General features: G+C 41.7%; 1 long non-coding RNA gene across 1 annotated transcript in view; it reads left to right on the top strand.

Annotated features, from left to right (window-relative positions):
- LOC148131520 (uncharacterized) overlaps window positions 1–22,996 on the top strand; it is a 53,436-nt gene extending 30,440 nt beyond the window's left edge. Inside the window, exon 2 of the long non-coding RNA XR_015748981.1 lies at window positions 22,809–22,996. This is a non-coding gene — a long non-coding RNA (uncharacterized LOC148131520). The remainder of the gene's footprint in view (window positions 1–22,808) is intronic.
- The last annotated feature ends 4,310 nt before the right edge of the window (window positions 22,997–27,306 follow it).

Genomic DNA, 27,306 nt, shown 5'->3' with positions numbered 1-27,306 from the left:
GGGCTCCGTGCTTGTCTACTGGACCTGCGCAGGTCAGTTGTTTCCTGGTTCCCGGCCTGTTCGGTCGGGGTTTTGTTGCTCTCAGTCTATTTGATGGAATCGTCTGGAGTGTGGGCCTGCTGCTGCAGCTCCCTCCCGGTCTACCCGGGTTGGTCGAGCTGCGGCTTTTGCCGCCCCCGCTTGGTCTTTCCGGGCTGGTCGAGCTGGCTTGGCTGCTTTTCCTTGGTGCGGCTTGAGTTGGCTGATATCTGGTGAGTATAGTTGGTTGTGTTCTATTCTTTCTTGGTCCCCTGTATTTTCCCTCCCCCTTGGTTAGTGTTAATGGGGTTGTCTGTGTTTGCTTGCGTGTCGGTTGTGTTTTTTATTCGAGATCTTAACTGATCTATGTGGCGTTTCCATGCTTGTCCGTCCGTTGTTTGTAGTCTGTATGAATGGGGACCTGTTATTTGGGTTATAGTTGCGGTACCCATAGTGGGTCTCCGGTAAGGTTTTTTGCGTAGACTGCATCGCCTGGTTTAAATGCCCGGTGTTTGCTTGATGAGTCCGGGGGCTTCTCCGGGTTGTATGTGGGTGCAGTCTGTCAAGTGGGGACCTTAGTTTCCTCCCCATTAGTAATTCTGCTGGGCTTTTGTTTGTTGTCGTGTTAGGGGTTATATGTTGTATTAGAAGCAGTTTATTTATTTTTTCCTGTATATTCCGTGCTCGATTTTCTGGATGGTTTTCTTTGTGAATTGGACCATCCGTTCTGCCCTACCGTTGGCCGCGGATGAGCCGTCGCTGTCAAGGCGTGTCGTATCCCCTTTTCTGCTAGGAATTTTTCGAATTCCAGCGAGGTGAATTGGGCCCGTTGTCCGACACGGCGACATCAGGAAGGCCGTGGGTCGCGAACAGTTTATTTAGTACCCTGGTGACGGCTTCAGTTGTGGTGGTTTTCATGTCGCTTACCTCCAGCCAATTGGAGTAAGCGTCCACCGTGATGAGGAATGTGTGCCCCCTTGTGGGACCGGCAAAATCTATATGTACTCTAGACCATGGTCCCTGGGGTCTCCCATTCTAATATTGGCGCGGCAGGGGATTTGGTCTGGTTTCTTGGCAGCGTGAACACCTGGCCACCCACCCTTCAATTTCTTTGTCTATGCCTGGCCACCACGCGTAACTTCTGGCCAAGGCTTTTGTTCGTACGATGCCTGGGTGCCCGTCATGCAGAAGTTTTAACACTTTCCTCGCAACTTCTCTGGTACGACCACCCTGTCCCCCCATAACAAACAACCTTTCTGTAGCGATAGTTCGGTTTGCCTGTTTCTGAAGGGTTTGAATGATTCGTCGTTGTCTTTTTCCGGCCACCCTTTCTCTACCCAGTGCAATACCTGCGCCAGACGTTTGTCTTTATTTGTTTCTCGGGCAATGTCTGACGCGGTTATGGGCAGATCGGGTAGCGCCTCTATGCTGAGGGTGGTCGTGCGGGGGTGCTGGGTCGTCGTCGAGGTCGGGTAATGGTGAAGCGGCTTAGTGCGTCTGCATGGGTGATTGTCTTACCGGGCGGTGTATGAGCCGGTAGTCGTGCGGCGAGGAATTCGGACCACCTTGTCATCCTGGGGGATATGATGTTCGGTGTGGCCCTGTTTCCGCCAGGATTCCTAGCAACGGTTTGTGATCTGTGATAATTGTGAATCGACGGCCGTAAAGATACTCGTGGAATTTCTTTACGGCTGCGGCGATGGCAAGGGCTTCCTTGTCTAGTTGGCTGTAGTTTCTTTCTGGCTTGCTAAGTGTTCTTGAGAAAAATGCAATGGGTGCTTCTTTTCCGTCCGTTAGGGTATGGCTGAGGACGGCACCGACGCCAAAGGTGAGGCGTCGCATGTGATAAGGGTAGAGTCTCGTTGTATTGTATGAGGACGGCGTCCGAGGTTAGCAGGTCTTTTGTTTTCCTGAATGTGGTTTCCTCACGCGTCCCCAGGACCATTTTGTTGTTTATCCAGTAGCCTATGCAAGGGCTCCGCCTGCGGTTGCCTTTTGGGGTAAGAACACGTTATAAAAATTGAGTAGTCCCAGAAATGCCTGTAACTCTGTCTTGTTTTTGGGGGTCGGGGCTTCCTTGATGGCTTTTACTTTGTCCCTGGTCGGGTGGATGCCATGTCGGTCTAGGAGGTATCCCAGAAACTCGACTTTCTCTGTGTAAAGTTGGCATTTTTCCCTTTTCACTTTTAAACCGGCCCCTTTGAATTTCTCTAGTACTTCCCTTAGGCGACCCTCTAGTTCTTCCCGGTTGGTTGCTGATACTAGTACGTCATCGAAGTAAGGGACCACCCTTTTATTCCTTGTAGGAGTCTCTCCATGAGGCTTTGAAAAATCCCGGGGCCACGCTGACTCCAAACTGGAGTCGGTTACAACGAACGCCCCGGTGGGTAACAATAGTCTGTGCTTCGGCGGTTTCGTCATCGACCGGCAGCTGCTGATAGGCTTGTGCCAGGTCGAGCTGCGAACTTTGCCCCCCAGTGAGTGAAGTAGATGTTGCACGACTGGGACGGGGTATGCGCTTTGTTGCAGGGCGCAGTTGAGGGTGGCCTTATAGTCCCCACAAATCCTTATTGACCCGTCTGGCTTAACTGGGGTGACTATTGGGGTCTCCCACCGGGCGTGATCAATTGGCTGCAGAACCCCCTGTTTGACGAGCTTGTCAAGCTGCTCGTCTATTTTCCCGAGCGAAGGCACCCGCCTCGGCTTTAGGCGGATGGGGTTGACGTTTGGGTCTAAACTGAAAGAGATAGGGGTCCCGGTACTTGCCTAAGGTGCCGTCGAATACTTCCTGGAAGTCCTTAGCCAGCTGCTGTTCCCAGTCGGTTTCCTCAGTGCGGTTTATCCGGTGACCCGATGCCCAATGGTGCGAACCATTGGAGTCCCAGGAGGCTTGGTCGGTTCCGGTCCACTATTGTGATGGGAAGTTTTGCGGTGCGGTCCTTGAAGGCTACGTTGAACTGTCCGGTCCCGATGACGGGGATGCGGTTCCCTTGGTAGTCTTTGACTATCAATCTTTGGTTCTCTAGCTCAGCCTTGTGGAGATTTGGTACTAGTCGCTTGATTTCTTCCCAGGCGATCATGGAAAGGTAGGACCCGGAGTCCACCTCCATGCGGCAAAGTTCGCCCTCGATGCTTACTTCCACGTAGACCTTACGGGTATCGTTGGTCTCGGCGTACCAATGTGAGTGTCTGGTGGGTTTCCTCCCTCTGTTGGTCTCCCCGTTTCGTCGGCCCGGCTGTCCCTATTCCAACGAGTGTCGGGTTGGTGCTCTCGGTTCCTGGGGAGGTGTTGTCTCGCTGCCGGTTGCTCGGCTCTCGGCGTCGGGGCTGTAATTTTTCGAAGCCGGCAGACTCGGGCGATGTGGCCCCTCTTGTTGCAATTCCGACAGGTCGCGTCGAAAAAACGGCAGTCTGCTCGGTAGTGGTTGCCCCCGCACCCGCACACTGGGTCCCCGACTTACGACCTCGTTGGTCTCGTCGTGTCTGGAGCCGATGGACGTCTTCTTCTTCTCCTTCGTCTGGGGTGTCCGGCGAGTCCAGGTCGCCATGGTGTGTGGCGGTTTCTCGGCGGTTAGCCTCGGGGTTGTCGGTGCGGTCCCGTTCTCCGCTTTCCGTAGTCGAGCTGCCGATTTCTTGGTGGCTTCGGCGGCGGACGCTTCTGCCAGGCGACATCGAGACTGATGTCCCCCTTTGCCATTAGACGGCTTTTCAGCGCCTGGTCCCGAGACCTAGGACCACGCGGTCTCGAGAGGGCGTCGTCTAGTTCATGGAATCGCACAAACCCCGAGGTCCCTTAGACGCTATGAAGTCGTTTATGCTCTCGTCCTGCCGCTGATTCCGCCGGTAGAATTCGTCTCGTCGGATGAGGATGGGCACGGTAGGAGCGTAGTGGTTTTTAGCAATGGCGCAAGGTCGGCCCAGTCCATCGTCTTTACGTCGGCGGGTTTGGCGAGGGCTTTTCCATTTTGAACACTGCGGGCCCGCGGTGTGTCAGAAAAACAACCCTTTTCTTGTTTCCGTTGGCATCCTTCAAGTTGTTACTCTCGAGGTACATCTGGAAGCGATCAGCGTACGATTCCCAGTCCTCGGCAGTCGGGTTGAATTGTGCGGGCGGAGTGAGGCCGGCCATCGTGTTGGTCTTTGTCTTCCTCCGGACACGTGCTTGGTGGTTCCTTCTTGTATCCCACCTTCGTCGCCAGTGTCGTGTCCGGCGCAGGAAGGAGGCTCGGAGTCAGTGACAAAGTTCAGCTCTTTATTGTGCTCCAGTACATGCTTGGGAAAGGAAGGAAAAACCCGGCTTTTATTTCCAAGCAGCGGCGGCCCGCGGCCAATGACATCGTTTCGAATCTCCCGCTCTTGGCTCGACCAATAGCGGGAGATTCTAACGGACCAATCCGGGCGGCTTGCCCGACCAATCCGGTTGCCGCGCGCTTGTCAATCGCAGCTTGAGGTTTGCAAGTATGTTAATTCTTTGTACAGAACAATAGCAGTCAAAAGAGATTCCAAAATAACCTCTCAACCAAAATACCGATGTCGAATATATTACAAATATTGAATTTGTTCCAAATCTGATCATCATGTTGCCATTTAGGTTTCATTTTCTTGAGTTCCTGTCAGCCATGTTACAGCTTGTAAGACAAGAAAAAGAGTCTTCTGGTTTTGCTAGAAGTGTTTGATTGAAAATTATTGCCTTATTTGACAGGGTTTATTGTATATCTGCTACCTTAATACTGCTATGAAGCTTTGGCATTGTTTTAGCTGTTTTTTTTTGAAATCATTTCTTACACTATATGAAATATTCCTCTGACACTGTATGTTCTTAACATCTAACAATAAAAAATAAAAAATAATACAATTAATAGATTTATCTTCCATAGAGAAAGTTCACTTGGGAGATAAAAGTTTTTTAAAATAACTTTTATTTCTATCTATCTTCTAGAGAAATATACTTGGTAGATATAATAATTGTCACACAATTTTGAAAATTCAATAAAATGTGACATTTGTTTACTCATAGCCCAGTTGTGTGTAAAATTATTTATGGAGACATTAAGATTGTGGTTGTATATGCATGCAATTTAATTAATGAAATAGCTAGTTAAATAGTTAGTTAGTTAGCTAGTTAGTTGCTTGCTTTGCATGGAAGATTGCAACATAACACAGAAGAAGATTTGGCTCTCTTGTACATGTGCTTATTTATATCATTATTTTTTAGGAAATGCTCCATTTTATAATTTAATGAAATAGAGATATGAATAATAATGTAGCTGCCCTGCCTTAAATTTTGGCTTGTGGGGAAAAACTACTTTTTTGAAATTAATTGATTGATTATGTTCTATCAAGTCAATGATGAGTCTTAGTGATTACATAGATCATATTTAAGAGCTCTTTTGATCTTGAGAAATCCTTTGCAAGTACATATTTAATTTATCATCTCCACACCTTCTGCTATTAATGACTTAATAATACTCAACTCATGTGCTCTGTAAATGTGAAGGCCATACTGTTATTGGTTGATATTAGCTCTCTGTGATAGGATCTGGTTCAGTTGCAAAATACAATTCCAGCTTTAAGTAATTATTTCAAGTGGATCCCCATGAAAAAAAACAATCTAGATAACCATTGTTCTTTAACTAATATGTTTTCTGTTTCTTTAGCACAAATTAACCAAAAGTCATAGAGTAATAGAAGTCTTTATATATGATTTTATTAACTTGTCAAACCACTCCCACATTTAGGGAAAATGTTCAGCCTGAAGGATGGATGTAATGGATTAGATCCAGAATTTTGTCAAAAAATAAAATTGTAAACAAGGTAGATATTTACAGAACAGATATTGAATAAATGTTTGCTTAAGATCACAGTTATTAGATAACATCTTTTCCTTTCGACCAGAGTGCTGTTAATGATTGTTGAGTCTGTTTTGCACAAAACCCCAATAACAAAATGATAAGAAAAGATTATTTTGACCCATGTTAAGCACTGATGTCAAAAATTATTAACTGGATTCATGTAAGATGCTCCCCAAGGGATCCTGCATGGGTAGCATGTAGCTTTGGTACAGATGGATCATTATTAGTCATTTATATGGCTCTAATTTGCAGCACAACAGCAAATTTATGATCAAACATAAATGGATAGCCATTAATGGTATCTAATTTACTGCAATTTTGTAATCTGCATTTCAATTCTTAAAGGGAGTCTGAATTAAGTGTGAGAGAACCATGAAATCATGTTCCAAAATATTAAATGCAGATGGTCTGTTACTGAGTCTTTGGCTGAGAATTCATATCATGACTGAATTTCTGGTGCCAGTTCCCAGAAACAGCCCTGACATCAAGCAAGATGACATGGCCTCCTTAGGCAAGTTTTAGAGCCAGGGCGGGCAGCCCTTTCAACACCTTTCAATTTGACTGACAACAGCTAACATTGAACTACAATGTACAAAATGCAAAGCAAAGATTAAAGTACATCTTTAAAGCTATGGTATTTGCAGTCTGATTGAAGGGATAGCTTCATGTAAGAGGTAACAAAGACTGCTTTAAAAAGAGCAGTAATAATAAATATTACCACTGGTCCTTCCTTTTCATCATCATGAGAGCCAGTTTCGCATAGTGGTTACAATTCTGGCCTAGAACCAGAAGATGGTGAGTTCTAAACCTCCCTAAGACATGAGAGCCAGCTAAGTGTTGGCACAGAGCTTCAGGTATCAAACCAACTAATACGAACAAAGTTGCTTCCTGCAAAGGTTCCTGTCCCTTTGTTCCACCTTTATATCTTATGGGAGGGCCAATCACCTCCAAGCCTTACTCCTGAGTCGCCCCTTTTGTCTTAACTGCTCTTGCCTTCTGGCAGCTCTACACATGCGCGCACTGGTAATAGGCTCCCCCTGTTTCTCTGCCTTGCTGCTTCGGAGTCAGCACATAATTCCCAGATAGCCCTGGCCCCATCTCTGTATTGGATGCAGAACCCTCCCCAGACTCCTGGACTGGCCCATGTTCCTCCCACTGTCTGACTCTGCTGCCAGCTCTGCAGGCTGCTGGTGGACCACAACACTAAGTGACTTTGAGCCAGTCCTCTCTCAACTCAATGCACATCATGGGTTGCTGTTGTAGGGAAAATAGAAGCAGGAGCATTAATTTTGTTTGCTGCCTTGAATTATATATAAAAAGACAGGGTACAAATATAATAATTAATAAATAGCACCCAATGTCATCCAATGTAACAACTTATGATCTCTTCTGCCTTCTTAAGCTACTAGAACTGCTGGCCTCCAAGCCCTGCTCCCTTAAGCCATCCATGAACAGATTCCTCCAATGTAAATGTTTTTTTTTCCTGTGAGCACATCTCTTGATACAGCAAGCCGTCTTAATGATGAACAGTTTTGTCCCTCGGCTTTGGTGTCGAGGTAACTCTGCCCTTGAATTCAAAACAAGTTTTAAACTAAATCCTCACTTACATAAGCCAGGCATGAAGCAAAATAAGTTTATAAGCCATCTAACAAGGCTGGCATCTGGAAAACCAATTCCTTCATAAAACTGTCATGGTGATTTGGAAAGCCCTACTTAAATAAAAGGGACGAACGTCGAATTCACTACACTAAGAAGGTTTTACTAAGCCAGCCAAAATTTGTGAGGAAGTTCCCTTTCAATTGTAATAGAACACAGATGCCTTAAGTAGACCCTGTTACAAGCCTAACAGCTCTAATTCCTATGCAGAATCCTTCTCAGGGACTATTTGCCTCACTGTAACAAGCAGACAGAGGCCACCCAATTTGAATTGTGTCTCAACACAGTGAAATGTACTTCGGGAATGAATGAAGTGCCAAGGCTTGCGTGAATACTACAAATAATATTGAGAAGGAATACTGGGAAGAGAACATCCACTATTCCCATCACTATTCCCACACCACCCTAGAGCAACATAGAGTGTTTTGACACTTTCTCAGTAGCCTGGGTATTTCTCCCCCTGTATTCTTTCCTTCTTCAAAGGAAACAAAAGAGGCAGAGTTATTATGTGTTTTAAAAAGTGTACACAGAGAGTGCTCAATTTTTGCTAATTGAAAAATATGTATACTGCAAACAGGGAGAAAGGACGGAGTGCCCCAAAGTCTGTTCCTGGATCATGGGTGCCCAAGGGAGAGATAAAAGGGAGCAAAGGATGACTTGTGAAGGATGGCATTATCACACAGATGCTGTGACCCAGTTACATCAAATCTATTGATGCAAGGTCAAATCATATCATTTGAGCAAAGACGTCATCACACCTATATCAACATTTTGCCTTCATTGTGGTTAGCACATGGCCATTAGCCTAATTCTATATAGATAGTGAGCCCAGAAAGACAGAAAAATAATAAATGGAATGAAGATCCCAAATGGATCAATAGAGAGAAATTGAAAAGCTTTTTCAAATATCAGATTAGTTCTCCCAGGTAATCTGCTGAGTTGGAAAAAAAAAAAAGACAGACTAGATTAATATATAAGAGTAAGCCCTAAACTATGATTAAGAACAATTAGTTGCTCTATTCTCATAACATCGTATTTCCCTCAAATAGATTGTATTATGGTTTAAATCAGCGGCATGGTTGATATAATTAGCTGTGAAAAGGGCTGGTGCCCAAAAGCACTGAACCACAAAGGACCCCACTCTATTTAGACTGTCTAATAATCTGTCGTGTGAACCCATCTCCCAAAACAGAGCAGTTTGTATGTTGTGGTAGTGGAATAACCTAACGACTTGGGGTCCTCTGATCTTACCCCTTCTGGTACATGGGTTCCATTGGTGGGATTCAAACTTTTTTTACTACCAGTTCTGTGGGCATGGCTTGGTGGGCATGGCAGGGGAAGGATACTGTAAAATCTCCATTTCCTCCCCACTCCTGGGGGAAGGTTACTGCAAAATCTCATTCCCTCCCCACCCCACTAATCTGCTTTCCAACTCCGTTCTCCTGTGCAGGGCAACAAAAGAAGACCCAGCCGATCAATTGGGACTCGGGAGGGAGAGAATAGATGGGGGTGGGGCCAGTCAGAGATGGTATTTGCCAGTTTTATTTTATTTATTTATTTGTCAAAAGCTTACAATACAACAGAAACAAGAATAAACATAAATTTAAATACAAGAAATAGGAACTAAAAATTGGGGACAATAGGACAGGGACGGTAGGCACGATTGTGTGCTTATGCATGCCCCTTACAGACCTCTTAGGAATGGGGTAAGGTCAATAGAGGTTAGTTTGAGGGTAAAAGAATAGGGGTTTGAGCAGATGACAACAGAATCGGGTAGTGTGTTCCAGACATTGACCACTGTTGCTGAAATTGTACTTCCTGCAATTGAGTTTGGAGTAGTTTACATTTAGTTTAAATCTGTTGTGTGCTCTTGTGTTGCTGTGGTTAAAGCTGAAATATTCATTAACTGGTAAGACGTTGTAACATATAATTTTATGTACTATGCTACGTCCAATCTTAGTCGGTATTTGCTGGTTCTCCGAACTACTTAAAATTTCTGCTACCGGTTGTCCAGAACTGGTCAGAACCTGCTGAATACCACCACAGATGGGTTCCAACTGATTACTTCTGAAAGAATGTGGCTTCATTGTCTCAAGTGACTGGCAACTTCTTGATCTACATCTGTCAGCCCTTCAAGGTAGCCTATAAAAGAAGCATAAACCAAGAATACTAACATAACCTTTATTGTAAGGTTACAGGAACAGAATCTTGCAAGTCTGAAAACACTTCTTCCCTTCTTTACTTTTATTTTCCAGAAAACTAGAGAAGGTCCCATTCCTCTATGAGCTGAGATACCCTTTGCATGACAGTTGTCTAATCTGTGGCTCTTCCTTCTGTCTCCCAAAGTCATTCCCACATACAGCATCACTGCTCTTTCCATAATTAGGCAGCTACATCCAATTCTGCTGAGCCCCATATGTTCCCTGGAGATGTGGGTTGCGCCTCAGTGACCCAAACATAGTTCTAAAGCTGCTCTTGGTTTTTTGACTGCTACTAAAAATCAACATGTCTTTGGGGGACTTTAATTTTTGTTTGATAGAAAGAAGGCATTTTATGTAAATCTAAGATTTGTTTCATATTAATCTGGTTAGGGAGGATGATCTTGTCTTTCCTCGTGCTTGCTTAACTGCCTTTCATGGTGAATGGACTGTCCTAAATCATAAATTTGTGCTCTGCACATTTACCAGCAGCTCGGTGAGGATTGTTGCTGTGTTAGGATGAAGCTCATTTTGAAGCAATCAGTCTCATTTCCTTAAACCAACAAATGGCCATGGACCTTTACACTACATCTCTCATTCCAGAGTCTTGTATCATGGTTGGATCAAGAGCTAGTATAATAACGAAGTTAAGAGACTAAGCTAGAAAAAAGAGCTCTTGTTCCCCCCGCCCCCCCGTGCCATAAATTCATTATTTGGTTCTCCAACTGGGGGGGGGGGATATACTTACACAATAGCTGCAAAGATTATATCTAGATAGTGCGTGGTTGAACACTTGGAAGGAACGTATAAATGTTAAATTTTATTTTGGATTGGTATGGAGAGCTTTTGCTCCAAATGCAGAATTCTGAAAACACAGAGAATAATGAGCAGGCTGACAGCTCTCAAACAGCAGGGAAGCCAAGCAAAGTGGTGCCCTATGGACAAAAGAGGTTTTCAGTGCATTTGTCCCAGTTTTACTTGTAATGAAATGCATGTGTTTAGGCTACAAAAACAAATGGTTCCTGGGAACTCCAAATACTTTGGTAGGCAGGATAACATTCTTAAGTCCCAAATCTCACCCCTTTGTGGCGAGAGAGGGCAATTTAGGAAAAGTTGCCACATCTGGACAACAGCTGATAACAACTCTGGAGACTTAATCAAAATATAGAATTCTAGACAATATTTCTGAATTTTGAATAGAATGACTCTTTCATGTGACTAAGGAAAAAAGAACTTCCAACCATTTCTTTACAAAGTTCACCCCTCTCCTTTCTCTCGGAAAATTCAATGAACAAAGAAAAATCATGTTCTTCCCTTTTGGAAAACCATGAAACTGACTTTTTCAAATGCCTCTAAATTTAAATCCAGCAGTACTTGTCATTCCAGGGAGAAAATTCCATATATTGGGCAATGTTTTCCTCTTGTTTTCAGAAACAATAATAAAGTGTTAAACTGAAAACCTACAATTCTTTTTACTCCTATCTAAATGCCTTCCTCCCAAAAAAAAATGTGGGCAGCCTTTTTCTCATTTTTTTCCCATGTGTTTCGCCAACAGAGGGAAAAAGAAAAGAGAACTGATATTTCAGATACTAGATTGTTTATGAATAAGAACCAAGATATTTCGATTTTCATGGGAAAATCTTAAGAACAGGCTTGTTAGTGGGCTACCCTCTAGATATTTTTATTTATTTATATGTTTATCAAAATTTAAAACCAAACATCTCCCCTGACAGAGGATCTCTTGGTGGTGTACAAATAAAATATTAAAACATAACAACAGTGTATAAATTTTTTAAAGGCAAGGATGAATTAAAAATCAATGTTAAAGTTAATTAAAAGACACGGAGGGCATTTTACCATTCCTCAGACATGTGCCACCACTCCTCTACATCCTACACGGCCTGCAAAGCACCTCTTGTGCACTGCCAGGCATCCTTCCCAACCTACACTGCCCATCCACCATACCCATACACTCTTCCCAACCCAGGTGGCACCTCACACACACTACCTACCATGTAACATGTCTGAGTTGCACTCTGCAAACTCCTTTGCTCCCTCCCCCATCCTGCAGCAGTCATTTACATGCCTGCTGCAACTTCCTGCTGGCTTCCCTACAGTTATTCTCCCTGCAAGCTTTCCATAAGCAAAATAAAGGGGGATGCCAGCAGGAATTTGAGGGAAGGAGGGAAGGAAGGAAGGAAAGAAAGAAAAAGATGATGACACAATACAGGGGGGGAGGGAAGGAAGGAAGGAAGGAAGGAAGGAAAGAAGGAAGGAAGGAAGGAAGGAAGGAAAGAAGGAAGGAAGGAAAGATTTCAATTATTCCTGCCAGCTTCCCATAAAGAAAACTCAATTGGGAACTGGCAGAAATCAGAAGCTGCTCTGATTCCCACTGGTATTTTGCCCACCTGTGGTCATTCTGTTTCTCTTTTTAGGTAAGGAATTATCTCTGGGGGGAAAAAATGACCAAACAAGACACAAATTGTTTATTTGCATACTATTTTGAGGATGGAAAGATGAATGGATAAATAAACAAATATACTGGATCAGAAAACAAAATAATCCTCTTCCAAAGCAAAGAAAACCAGGAAACCCCAGCCCTCACTATTTTTGCATTATTGCCACGCCCATTATTGCCCTTCGGAACAATAATGAAGTGTGTCCCTTGGTGTTCAAAAATGTTCTCACTTTGTGATAGACTCTAATCACAGCATGACTGAAGTTTATAGAACTTGGCCTATGAGAGAGACTTCCTTTTTGAAGAGAGGCATGAATGTCAAGGAATTGCGGGGAGAGGGGGGGGGAAGTGAAGAAAAAAAAAAAGCCTCTCAGAAAACAGGGAATTCATCTTGGAAGAGTTTAGATTTTGATAATAACTCTACTTAGTTCAGACCAAGCAATTTCCTGTGGTTTCAAATACTTTTCTAAAGAGGATATCTGCACTTTGTGCTGGTAACCTCTCTTTCAGCTATTGCCCATCACCAGTAAGAAAGCAAGCGCACGCGCGCGCACACACACACACTTCAATCACTTTAAGATTCCCCAGCAATCAAGTTTCGTTCTCCTGCCTGCCGCTTATTATTCCAAGCACACTGCATGACACAGCTGAGAGCATTTCGTGGTTAGCATAAATCATTCCTGTTGCAAAATTGTCACCATTATACAAGGGGAAAAACTTTCTCTCTCTACCCACATTCAAGATTGTATTATATCTCTTTTTTTTTTTAATGGAGAAAGTCAAGCTAATTTTCATTTTCAACAGAGTGAGACAAAATACCGATTGAACTGTGCATAGAAGTTGGGAGCTCAACCAAGGCTTTTAACACACCCTTAACTTCCTGTCAAAACGTGTAAGTTTTGCTTCCCTGTTAATTTTATTGCATTTCTACATCAACCCCGGAAGAATTTAGAGCAGTTTTATAGCCTTCCCTAAAGATAGATGGGTCTTTACCAATACCAAGGCATTGGTTTTCCGTGACTAGCTGGTATGATATTACAGTTATGGCTCTGCATGATAATTTTTTTTACTACCAGTTCTGTAGGCATGGCTTGGTGGGTGTGGCAAGGGAAGGATACTGTAAAATCTCCAGTCAGACATGGTATTTGCTGGTTCTCTGAACTACTCAAAATTTCCACTACCGGTTCTCTAGAACTGGTCAGAACCTGCTGAATACCACCTCTGAGTAAGTACTAATGGGTAAGCTCCATGGCCAAGAGTAATGATTTGATTCCCATTCAGATTCCATTCATTCATTCTTTTCTGTGGTGACATCAGGTCTGGCAGAAGAGGCAAATGATATCTCTTAAGCCAAAGAAGAAATGTAGTTTGAGTAAATGTCTCAGACTAACCATTCCTAGTTCTCTTTCCTTTAAGGATAGGGAAGGGAAAGGCACAAACATGAGATTTACCATAAATCTATGATAAAACTAATAACTTTGATATTTATCTATGATAAAACATAACTTTGACATTCAAATCTGTTCCCTACTTTGAAGGGCTGAGTTTGTGCCAGATTATTTGAAACAGGCATGGCTTGGAGGAAATAATTCCAGTAGAAAATGTCCACGAAAATGCAAAGACTCATTACTCAGCTTTTAATGGAGAAAATGATACCATCGCAATTGTGGGAGTTCCTTCTTATAGCAATAGCACTTAGACTTATATACCACTTCACAGTGCTTTACAGTCCTCTCTAAGCGGTTTACAGAGTCATCCTATTGCCTCCAATAATTTAGGTCCTCATTTTACCCACCTCGGAAGGATGGAAGGCTGAGTCAACATTGAGTCTGGTGAGATTCAAACTGCCAAATTGCAGGCAGTTGGCAGTCAGCAGAAGTAGCCTGTAGTACTGCGTTCTAACCACTGCACCACCACAGCTCCTTATCAGAGCATCAGGAAAGCAGAATTGCATGCAAGCTTGAGATACTCCTCCCAACATTTGTTTTTGGTGCCTCAATATCCCTGGGAAGCAGTTGTAAGGAATGTAAGGAATCTTCTAAGTCCTATCATACTTGATCTTTTAAACAATGTCTGTTATCTATTTTTATGCGGCAGAATAGAGAAAAGTAGGGGGAAAGAGCATTGTTCAAACAGCCTCCTACATTTACCCAATCCTTGGATTGGAAGAAGCAGATTTTCAGGGAAAGTTTAAAAAGAAAGTGGCTATACTTGTAGAAGGCCAATGGTAATAAAAGTTTGAGAAAAGGTTAGGAAGTACAGGTAGTCCTCATTTAGTGACCATTCACAGTTTTGGTGATAATGAAAAAGTAACTTTATGGCCATTCCTCACATTTATGACCTTTGCAAGGTCTGTAAAACAAAGGAAAGCTGAAATAAGATCATAAGCCATGGTTTCTCTTAGAGACTGCTTAGAGACTGCTTCATTTAATGACCAAGTTTCCAGACCCAGTTGTGGTCTGTAACAGCACATCCCAAATTGAATATGAGAAGCACTGGTGGGATTCAAATTTTTTATTACTGGTTTTCTGGGCGTGGCCTGGTGGGCATGGCAGGGGAAGGATATTGTAAAATCTCCATTCCCACTCCACTCCAAGGAAAGGATACTATAAAATCCCCATTCCCTCCCCACCCCACTAACCTGCTTTCCAGCTCCGTTCTCCTGTGCAAGGCAACAAAAGAAGACCCAGCCAATCATCTGGGACTCGAGAAGCAGAGAAAAGACGGGGACAGGGCCAGTCAGAGGCGGTATTCCAAACTATTCAAAATTTCTGCTACCGGTTCTCCAAACTACTCAAAATTTCTGCTACCGGTTCTCCAAACTACTCAAAATTTCTGCTACCGGTTCTCCAAACTACTCAAAATTTCTGCTACCGGTTCTCCAAACTACTCAAAATTTCTGCTACCGGTTCTCCAAACTACTCAAAATTTCTGCTACCGGTTCTCCAAACTACTCAAAATTTCTGCTACCGGTTCTCCAAACTACTCAAAATTTCTGCTACCGGTTCTCCAAACTACTCAAAATTTCTGCTACCGGTTCTTCAAACTATTCAAAATTTCTGCTACCGGTTCTCCAGAACTGGTCAGAACCTGCTGAATGCCACCTCTGATGAGAAGCAACTATTATCTTCCAAAATATTCAGAAACATACAGGGTCTAGAAAATACCCCCCTTTCCCTATTTCATCTTGGAAATCAGAATAATTTTCCTACTAGAAGATTAACAAAAAGCATTTGCTCTCCTCTTCTAAATCCACTGACTGGGCAAAACCCTGGTTATATGAAGTGCTTCAATCTGCAAATATCTGAAGGGCAACATTGTCTTTGGAAATATTGGCAGGCACTGGAAGGCAAGCAGGACACAAGTTGTCCTCTGGTTTCCTAGTACTACAAGATTGTTCCATGATAAGCAACTTCCTTTGATCAATCTATTAATTTGTCATGTGTTTTATTGGATGGGGATGTGTGTCAGTGTTCATTCTTTGCTACTTGCAAACTAAGCACAGAGTTAATGGAGAAAAAGAAAAAGTATGTGCAGGGACTGAAACATTAACAAGACACAGAGGTCATCTCATCTACAAATATTTAATTCTCATACAGAAGGGAAGAGCAAGTCATTCAGCAGAAAAAGTCTCAAACAAAGGAAGCCAAATTCCCAGTTTTGCTATGAAATCATTGTGTGGGCTCCCTGTATTCATAGCAACTGTGTTTGTTTGTTTGTTTTACATTCACTGCACCATCTCATTAAGGAGAATGTAAACTGAAATTATGTAATTGTCAGCCACCTAAAACTATTTGTTTTTAGGTCTGTAACCCTCTCTACTAAAAATTGCAGAACTAAACGGAAAAGTTAAAAAAAAAAACCCCAAAGGAACTACACAAGCATCTTGCATGTGCAAACTATGACTTGATAGGACAAATGCCAAGATTCACACATGAAGCCAGTGCAAATCATCTGATAAAGTTATTGCCAGTTATTCCAGAACACCCTGCTTGAGGAGGTCTTTAAGCAGCTGGCCTGAAATATTGAGTAATTGCAATTGTTTTAAAGAATCAAGGATGGGCTCCAGAGGAATGCATAGCTTACAAATGCCATCCTTCATCAGATGACTTGCCCAAACCTACCGTATTTTGTGGCTATGATGCACAGTTTGTGAGGCACTGAGAATACGCAGCAACTAGAAACATACTAAAAGTAAAGCATCTATTTCTCCTGTCTCTGGGGTAAAGATAACATTTCTGATCTTAAAATTAAAGCTTGGACCATAATTTATGTAAATTATCACAATTTTGAGCTCTTTCAACATATTTTCTTACATTTCTCTAAATGCTCCCTTGCAAATTCTATGTTTCTACTTTTGTTGTACCACCACTAAGTGGAATTAATATTCAAATAGTAGTACAAACATTCCATTCTCATTTGACAGAGCTTAAGCAAAAGGTCAGGAAACAAGATTTATATACTGCAAATCCAATAATTATGATAAATTTAATATGTATAGGTTAAAAAAGCAAGTGCCAATGTAAACTCTTGAAAGAACTGGTTCATATTTTTGAGCCCAGGAAAGTGCAAGAATGGAAATATGCACTTAGAATCTAGTGTGATAGAGAAACTAATGAGCAAGCCAAATTACCCCTAAATTAATAAAAATAATGAGGGAATGTATTTATATTGGGAAGTTTTAATGGAATGGCCTCAAAGAAGTAAGGCAAAAGAGGCATCTGGATCAGAGTGAATTAAATAAATAACTGAAATTATCATAACAGGACCATATTCTATGTTGGGTTAAGGAAATAGGTCTGATGAGGAATGAGAAGTCACCGAATGTGTGGCAAAGTAGTTCGTAAAAGAGCTTTTCTCCATCCAGAACTCCACTCTCTCAAAATATGTGGGTTTAGAACTTTAGAATATCTGAATTGTGCTATCTTGAGGGATGATGATGAGAATTATCATCCCACACATCTGGAGGTGGTAGGTTGGAGAAACCCCAGGTATGGCCTCAGATCTAGGAGCTAATCCTCAGTCAATTATGAAGTTTACTGATTGCATCCTTAATGCATGACTTCTATAGTGCAGGAACCTCACTCAAATATAGAATAGAATAGAATTCTTTATTAGCCAAGTGCGATTGGACACATAAGGAATTTGTCTTGGTGCAAATGATCTCAGTATACATAAAAGAAAAGATACATTAATCAAGAATCATAAGGTACAACACCTAATGATAGTCATAGGGTACAATAAGCAATCAAATCATATTTGGAAACAGTCAATATAAATCGTAAGGATACAAGCGACAATAACATCATGATCTCAAGCAACATGACAGCTCTTTCCTCCCACAAAGTATTAAATGATAGTATGGTGAAATTATATGCAAGACTGTCAATATCTCACACAATCTCCCATGCAGCCATTAAATTAATATGGCATTTTTGTGTCAGTTTTGCAGTCTTATGAGGTTTGCGTGACTTTAATCAATTATGTTATTTTACTTGGAAGGAACACACCATTTGGGGGATTAGTAGTCTGGGATACCACACTATTTTCGCTTACTTTGACTCTTTTCCTGTTATGGCTTCAATCTTCACCTCTGAATGACAATTAATTGCCAAAGACAATTAGGGCAGATCTGGGATCATTGTGCTTAAGAAGTGGAGGTAAATACTGCAGCTGATATTCTTTCTCTGATAAGAATCCATGTTTTATTTATTCAGGAGAACAACTCATAGTTTCCTTGGTCATTCAACTCCTGCCTGTCTCATTCTACAACAAAATGCACCTGTTATACCTGTTAATGAGAAGCTTTAAGTTTATTTTTTAAAAAACAGTTGAACACAACAGAGAAAGCCAAAAACAAAAAAACAGCCTCACATGGCCAACTTTAGGAGCAGACAGAATGGCGTTGAAGTAAATGGGAAATAGTTAACAGATAACAGATAATCCAAGTTGGAAAGGACCTTGTAGGTCATCTAATCCAACCCCCCGCCCAAGCAGGAGACCCTACACCATTTCTGACAAATGGCAGTCAAGCTGTTCCGAGGTCAAGCTGTTCCATGGGTTGATTGTTCTCACTGTCAGAAAGTTTCTCCTTATTTCCAGGTTAAATCTCTCCTTGTTCAGTTTCCATCCATTATTCCTTGTCTGGCCTACAGGTGCTTTAGAAAATACATTGACCCCTTCCTTTCTGTGGCAGCCCCTCAAATATTGGAAGACCGCTATCATGTCTCCCCTGGTCCTTCTCTTCACTAGACTAGCCATGCCCAGTTCCTGCAACCGTTCATTGTATGTTTTAGTCCCCAGTCCCCTAATCATCCTGGTTGCTCTTCTCTGTACTTTTTCTAGAGTCTCAACATCTTTTTTAGAGTGTGGTGACCAAAACTGGATGCAGTACTCTAGGTGTGGTCTTACTAAGGCTTTATAGTGGTATTAGTACCTCACTTGATCTTGATTGTATCCCTCTGTTGATGCAATTTAGGATTGCATTAGCTTTTTTGGCTGCTGCTCCACACTGCTGGCTCATATTTAACTAGTTGTCCACTAAGACTCCAAGATCCCTCTCACAGTTACTGCTATTGAGCCTGGTTTCACCCAGTCTATATATGTACTTTTGGTTTTTCTTGCCTAAGTATAGGACTTTATTTTTCTCTACGTTGAATTTCATTTTGTTAGATACAGCCCAGTGTTCTAGTCTATCTTCTTGGGTGTTAGCTATTCCTGCCAGCTTCGTATCATCTGCAAATTTAGTAAGTTCCCCTTCTATTCCCTTATCTAAGTCATTAATAAGGTAAATGTTCTTTTGTTTGGCAAATCAAGTCCCCCAATTATTTCATTTAGTCCTTTCACAAGTTACAGTTGATTAACCTAAGATCACTTCCAAGTTATTTTGGATTTCAACTCCATAATCAACACTAAGTGTTATGTCTCACCTGTACAAAGGAGGTGAGAAGTCCAAACTTCCACTGAATACAAACAGGCAAGCAAATCCAGCAATTATAGAGTTAACTCCTTTGAGCCAATAATGTTCTTGGCAGTCTCACACACACTGTTTGCCAAGTCCGACCAGATAAGAGGAGTATAAATCACACAAGCTGCCACAACACAGAATACACACCGAAGCTTCTCTGAATAAGTAACACGTTGTCCCGAACGAAGCTCCCAGAGCAAACACGCCCACTTTTATTCCCTGTGGGGCGTGTCAGTCCCTCAGCTCAGTCTCTGATTCATCCCTTCTTTCTGCGTTGCAGCTCACACTTTTGCCTGCGACGTTGCCTCGCATCAAGCCAGCATTCCTCTGCTTGATTCTCAGTCAGAGACTCTGATACGCCCTCCTCCTTTTCCTGATTAGCCTCAGGTCTTCCCTCCCGGTTATCTGCTGACACCTGAGGCACAATCAGGGAGGAAGGCATTGCCGAAGAGGAAGGTCCTGGGGAAGAAGGCATTTCCAAATCCTCCTCTTCCTCATTGTCCGAGTCTTCGTCCTCTAACAAAGCAGGCTCAAACCTCAGAGCCACAACAACTAAGCATGGACATTATAAGAGTTCAAATATGGCTGACTAAGTGAACAGCTGGCCAAACCTAAATTTGCTAAACCTAAATTTGAACTGGGTATTTCCTGAAAGATCAAAGGCACATAAAACAGTGGCTTTTCATTTTAATAGCTTTTGGCCATCATTTTCAAAAATTAAGTCATTCCTGCTTCTAAGGTGCTACAATTATTGTATCCTGCTGGTGTCTCTGGTTTGTCTATTGTGCTTGAAAAAACAAAACAAATTTACTGAAAAGGGGAAAAGTGAGCAATTACAACAATTAAAAAGTTAAGACTCGTTATTGATGAATCTATTACTGTTCTAAGCCTCTTTAACATTCATATTTTAATGAATTAAATCCAGCTACTCCAAAATTAAAAGCAAGAAGAATGACATGCAGATTTTCCCCTTTATTTATAGGCACTGTAGCTTTTACATGATGAATAGATTTTCTATTGAAGACTGTTATGTCATTATTAATCTGTTCCACACTGATAAACTTCTATGTTTTCTAGCATGAGGGTTTAATACTCTTCTCAGTATAAAATTGTCAAAAGCCTAATGAAAGCAAATTGTTTCCACCTTTGACTTCAGGAAATTAATAATCTTGCAGCACAACTCTATTCATATTTTCTCATAAGTACATTTATGTGCACATTTTTTATTTTCTCCATTTTCTTTTCATCTCTTATTTATTTTTCTTTCAATTTTGTAATGCATTTAGTTTTGTATTTGTTTTTTCAATAAAAAGCAAAGGTTAAAGGAGGGAAAAACCTTTTTTTTTTCTTGGGTAAATGTGCACGTTAAAAATTATTTATTGGTTCTGCTAGAACTATCAATCTGAAGCTCAATAAAAGAGCACCATTAGCCTGTTCTTAGCAGGCAACTCAGTACATCCTCTGTGACAGTCCTAAATACTCTTTTCTGGGACTCAAAGCACTTCTACATTACATCAGTTCTATTTATTCCATTGGGGTAGTCACCGCCGTGGGAAGCAGCTCAACTCAGGCTGGAGCCCTGGAACTACCACCATTGCCAAGCAATGGGAAAAGCAGGCACAGGGGTTGAGTTAGATGAACATCAGATAGCAGCTGCCACTATAACTGAAGGCGCCATTTTCACTCATTGTTGACAATGAATATTGTCCAATTGTCTCAAGAATCTTGTGAAAGTTGTTAGTGGGAATAACATAACCGCCCAATGATACTATTCCTCTTTTTGTCTTATCTTTCTCTGTCCCCAGTTCAGATAGTTTGGCTAGAACATTCCAGAAGGGCTCACTTATGCCTAGGAGAAGGAAAATACTTGCTAGAAAAACAGATATCCAGCTGCAGCTCCACCCAAACTAAAAGTTCTGATTTCAGACTAAGACTGTTAGGGCAGACATGTGGGGGTGGGGGGGGAACAGAAGGTTCGTCAAGTGCCTCATAAAACCTATACATTTAAAGTCTAAAATGCTCTTTAATTGTTTCTCTCAAGCAACATTTGTCAGTGTCATATTCCTCCATAAGTGTAGATTACAACTCTTACAATACTCCACTGTGGCTATGTAAATTGGGGGATTCTTGGGGCTGAAGTCCACATATCTGAAGGGCCTCCACAAGGGAGTAGATTTTATTTATTTAATAAATGTATATGGCCACTTATCTCATATACACATAATCAATCATTCTAAGGTTAATAACTGCACCAACTCCTTATTTCCTGGACAAAATGCACCATCCATTTTGTAATTCTGGTCTTCTTTCTGACCACACTTTCCAACCAGAATCTTATTTCACTGCTTCCGTGTGCCCTGAATCCAATTTACATGCATTCCAGGCTATAGCAATAACACTCACGTTTTCATTTTCAAATATTTTCCACAGCCATAGCACTCTCTGAGCTTCTTCCTGTCCTGCAATTGCCAAATTATCATTGAAATAATCATCCAATTCAGTTGAAGATAAGCTCAATGCCTTTGCACAAAAGCAATCCCCTGCATCCTACGACATGCTTTCTTTGCACCACCAAAATGCAATAAAAGGAGCATCAGCACAAATGAGGGATCCATGCATCTTCCCCATGATTTCCTCATTCAGCCTTCCTCAAATATGTTTATTCATGATCAGTAGCCCAAATAATTTGCAAGTTGCAAAGATGATGAGTCTAATGCAGATACAAGAAGCACACATAGGTTTTCCATTTCTTCCACTGGCTTCTTGAGCTTCCTATGAATACAAATGCACAATCATTTATTTTATTTATTTATTTATTTATTTGATTTGCCAATTGTTTACAAGATAATAAGTATAAGCGTATACATAGTTGTGAATACATGAAATGGGTACATATAAGAAAAATAAAAGAATAAGAGAAACAATAGGACAGGGACGGTAGGCACGTTGGTGTGCTTATGCACACCCCCTACAGACCTCTTAGGAAGGGGGTGAGGTCAATAGTAGACAGTCTAAGGTTGAAGTTTTTGGGGTTTGGGGAAGAGACTACAGAGTCAGGTAGAGTATTCCAGACGTTGACCACTCTGTTGCTGAAGTCGTATTTCCTGCAATCAAGTTTGGTGCGGTTTACTTTGAGTTTGTATCTATTGTGTGCTCTTGTGTTGTTATGGTTGAAGCTGAAGTATTCATTGACAGGTAGGACATTGCAATGTATGATTTATTGGGGAAAATAATGCCTTACATAAAATAAATGGGCCATCTTTGTGCTCTGTCACTTTGTCTCCAAATGTTAGAATAGAGTTGAACTACTCTGGTTAGGAGGCACACTTGCTCCTTCCAACCTCATTTTTGTGCTTTGAAGACATGTAGGGTTTATTCAGGGATAATGGGGAGCATTACTGAGATAGAGTCTGGCTCAAATCACAGTTCAGTGGCATAATTTGTAGGGATTACCAGGGCTACAAAAATCAAATTGGGCTGCCAATAATATATAAGTTGCCCACCACTATGTTAAGTTTCCACAATAGAAAAAAAGAAGTGATTCCTTTGAACCTAGTGCAAGAAAAAAGTGTGACTATGCTAATAATAAATACATCGATTGGGATTAAGATTGTCTTGATAAGGACTAAAACAGCTTTTTCTTTTTTTATTCAATCCAGATATGGTGGACATCAGCACTTATGAGAGTTGAAAATTATGAGAATTGAAATTCAACCTACAGAAGATATCACTTTGAGCTAAGGAAACTGATGCATTGTAGTAATATTCTCATTAAATATACAAAGGGGGGGGGGAGTATGAATCTTGCTCTGTATTCCAGTAAACATGTTGACCTTGGGAAAAATCACTTAGCCTTTGTTTGCCTGGAATTCAGTCTATTTGTAAATTCAGTTGAAAGAAGCAAAGATCAGCTGTACTCTGGGTGTGTGTGTCTGTGTCTGTGTCTCTGTGTGTCTGTGTGTGCATGCCTGTACACATGGGCTTAAATTGTATTAAATTGGGATCCCACCCAAACTGCAGACAGATGTAAAAGTTTGCTGTAAGCAAATGTCAGGAGGAAATGCATGCCATGCATGCAAACAGCAAACAGAATCTGTTTGTGAGAACCACTTATAAGCCACATAATTAATTGCAAAAAGGGGATCATTCATGCAATTTCTAAAGTGCCATGGACACAGCCCAACACATTTGTGAATTGCAATCTCTAAATTATTGTTCCATACTAGAATTCTTGGTTGAAATACTCACATGAGAGAGCTCAAAGGCAGTTAACTAAATGGCAGGGAGGTAATTTCTAGAAAGAGAAGTTAGATGAAGTAAAATTTTCATGCGTACCTTTTCAAACATATTCCCTTGTCAGAAAGTCAGACATGCCTTGCTTTCCCAATGCAGTACATAAATGTCACTTCAAGAAGAGGCAGAATAATCTGTTATGATTATGAGAAACACTGTCTGGGCATTGGTATGTTGAGAAATATGCACTCCAAATCCATTTCTCTGTTTCTCCAACAGCATTTTGCTTGTGCAATAGAAAACCCAAAGATAAATTAATCTATAGAGACAACACCAATTACAAAACCCTTTTGTGAGCATAATACAACTGGTTAAAAACTCCTATAACCAATAATTACTTCAACATGAGCAGCATATAAACTATGGAATTTTGTATAAACACTTATTACACATTGACTTTTCATACAATGGCTATTCATTAATTGAGATTTATTTAAATCCAGATTAAACTGAAATTTGAGGGCTCCCAGACCTGGTAGATTCACTTTCAACTAGAGTTTAAGAAGATTTGTTGCTAGGGATTCTGAGAGTTGAAGTCTAACTGTTCTGGAGATCTTTACACTGGAGGAGCTGCGATGTTCACTCCAGAGCTGCGATGTTCAAAATGGGTTCCTAGAACCCCAAGATTCCATGAGTGGTAGAACATGGCCATTTCTTCATATATAATGTGAAATGTTGCAATACACCAAACATTAATTGTAACATTTTGTTCAAATAAAATCTATTTGAACAAAATTTCAAATGGATTCCATGGAATATTTGTTCAGATTACCATTCCTTGGGTATCTTGAGTTTGAAGATAACTGCTCTAGAACAGCGTTTCTCAAAGAACTGGTTGTTAACTTTCTGAGCAGTTTGATGAACTGATTGTTGGAAGAAATCATTAGGGAAGAGAACCGAGTGGGCTGAAGAAAGCAAGAGTGTGGATGATACTCTCCTCCCAGCCCTGGGGCCAAAAAAAAAAACAGACAGCCTCCAGCAGTGTCAAAGGATCTTGTGTTGTCACTGCACCCTACAGTGTTACAACAAAATTAACTTCTGAGGGTTTTCATATACATGAGCATGAAAGGTAAGCAGAATGCCCATTTATACTCCCCATGAGTCATAGGACTCCATTAATATTGTTGGCATCTAATTATTTAGTGTGTTTTATACACTGAGCTTTCGGGAAAAGTTATACAGCTGAGGAAATGCCATCTTCAGTCTTCACCTTCTAAGCTAATGAGAAATGCAAATGATCTCCCACAACGATTCTGTTTTAAACTACTTGCCTGCCTGCAGAAAACACCATCAAAGAAAAGGACAACCTCTGTTTGTTTTCCTTATTCTCTGAATTCTACCAACAAATGTCATTAAATAACAATAATACTGAACTTAAAAATCTTAGAAGGTGGCAGCATCTGTCTGATTTCCTTTGGGTTTGGAAGCTAGGATTTGGCTTGTCCAGCACTTGGATAGGAGACCAATAACCGCAAACCACATCTTCTATGCTGCCACCAAGAAAACTACATAGGCATGATTATGAAATCACCAGAAATGAAAAGTGAGAGGAGGAAGACCACGGTGGCACAGTGGTTAGAATGTATTACTGCAAGCTACTTCTGCTAACTGCCGGCTGCCTGTAATTTGGCAGTTTGAATCTCACCAGGCTCACTTGGTCTTCCATCCTTCCGAGGTGGGTAAAATGAGAACCCGGGAGCAATATGACGACTCTGTAAACTGCTTAGAGAGGGCTGTAAAGCACTGTGAAGCGGTATATAAGTCTAAGTGCTATTGCTCTTGCTGTTAATATATGCAAATTACGAGGGCTATCCACAAAATAGATTACGTTTTCATTTGTAGCAAGAAGGGGCGGAGCTAGCGTGGCCATCTTTGGTCTGTGCGTCCGCCGCTCAGTCTGCATCTAGTCGTGCTAGTGGGAGGTTTGTATCATTGCCCATTATTTCACAGCAAACGTTTGAAATGTGTGCTGCAATTGAAAATCCCTCGAGTTTTCACGAATCTTGTCATCGACTTTCGCGACCAGTTCATCAGTCACAATGCTCGGACGTCCACTCCGCTGTTCATCATGAATGTTAGTTCGTCCATTTTTAAACTTAATGCACCATTGGCGCATTCCACCTTCAGTGATGATGTTGTCCCCGTACACTTCACACAGTTGCCGAAAAATTTCAATCGGTTTATGGTTTTTTGCCAACAAAAACCTTATCACTGATCGCACCTCACAACTCGAGGGATTTTCAATTGCAGCACACATTTCAAACGTTTGCTGTGAAATAACGGGCGATGATACAAACCTCCCACTAGCACGACTAGATGCAGACTGAGCAGCGGATGCACAGACCAAAGATGGCCACGCTAGCTCTGCCCCTTCTTGCTACAGACGAAAACGTAATCTATTTTGTGGATAGCCCTCGTACTTCATTCACTTGTTGTACCAAAGAAAGATCCTCAGTTGTCCTGGCATTCAGTGGAGGGAGGGCCCTGCCACTCCTCCTTTGCATATCCCTTTGCCATTACGCCCCCTCCCACACATAAACTTACAATCAATCTCTGCTCCTTGAAAAGCTTCCTTGTAGTATTCATGACCCAAAGGCAGCTATATATTCACACGTCTCCTCCAGTTTCATGGGTGTCTCTTCAGTGCTAAAGCATGGAACTAGCTCTCTTCTCTCCATGCCCCAATTCCTCCATCCCATTCCATGCTTTATAACCATTTTCCTCTTTCTAATCCGTTGAAGGGAGAGGACTAGATACTTTGCTAAAATTAGTTTTCAAATAATATCCGAGCACTCAGGAGTTTTCTATTTCCAACTCCCCGAAACTTCACTCCTGTTATGACTGCAGAAGAAGAAAGCAGGTGCAGTCCTAATGGGGAATGCATTTTCTTATAGAAAAGGGTGAAGGGTGCTTGAGAAGTAAAAGAAATAAAAGGAGCCTCAGATATCTTAAACATGCCTGTCTGCCTCTTCCTGCATATAATCCTGTTTCAAAATCAGAAGGAAAATGGATGTATGGAAGTATGTCAGGATTGAACTGGTTAGCCAGGCTGATCCCAATGCCTCCATTACTGGCAACTCTCTCTGACCACCTCCTACCCTGCCTTGAGTTGCAGGGTCCTGGCATTCAGCCCCAAAATCCAGCTTAATGACACCACTAAGGACTCTCCCCAAGGCAAGTCAGAAGAGATCCTCCATGGACAGCAAGCAGTGGTTAAAAAACAACCACCACCAATCCACTTCTCTTCTGTATACATTAGCCAGAGTTCAATCATCTTCATTTGGGTCAGCCTTCGAAGGCTTCTCATCACATCCTCTGCAACAGAAGCTGTCTTTTACTGGAGTAGTTTAAGATAATCCTCAAAGTAGCCAGTGAAGTGGCTTTCAAGGTGATTTCATTATCCACAAGAAAACAACTGAGCAAAGTCGCAACACATTAGCAGAAAATAGAGCTTCATTTTCTAGTTTCTTGACTCGGGCGCATTGATGAAACTCTAGAGAACTGGAGAAATCAGATCTAGGACAACTTGCCACTATGGAGGTGGGGGCAATGAATTGTCCCATTCTGGAAGAAATCTACCAGAGATTCAACAGCCCATGTTTCCCAAAGGCACAAAAGCAGCAAAGGCTGCTTATGTTTGTGAGGAAGGGGCAAATCTATTTCAAAGGCTACAACTGCAGATTCAGCCCAAAGTTACCTGGAATTTAGGTAATTATTGTATTGCTTCTCAGGTTCACCTCCACTGCCATACCCTTTTTCCCCTAACAGCTTTTAGATGAAGGAAGAGAGAGAAAATTATTTCGCATGCGGTCAAGAGGAATCTGCTGATCCCAGCACATTCTGAAGGTGGTGAAACGTACTAGA

This window comes from Notechis scutatus, chromosome 3 (genome assembly GCF_049901735.1).
Source record: "Notechis scutatus isolate UNSWTSFEM ecotype Mainland chromosome 3, rNotScu1.2, whole genome shotgun sequence".
NCBI classification, from domain to species: Eukaryota; Metazoa; Chordata; class Lepidosauria; order Squamata; family Elapidae; genus Notechis; species Notechis scutatus.
This window is presented reverse-complemented; position numbering and strand designations above follow the sequence as displayed.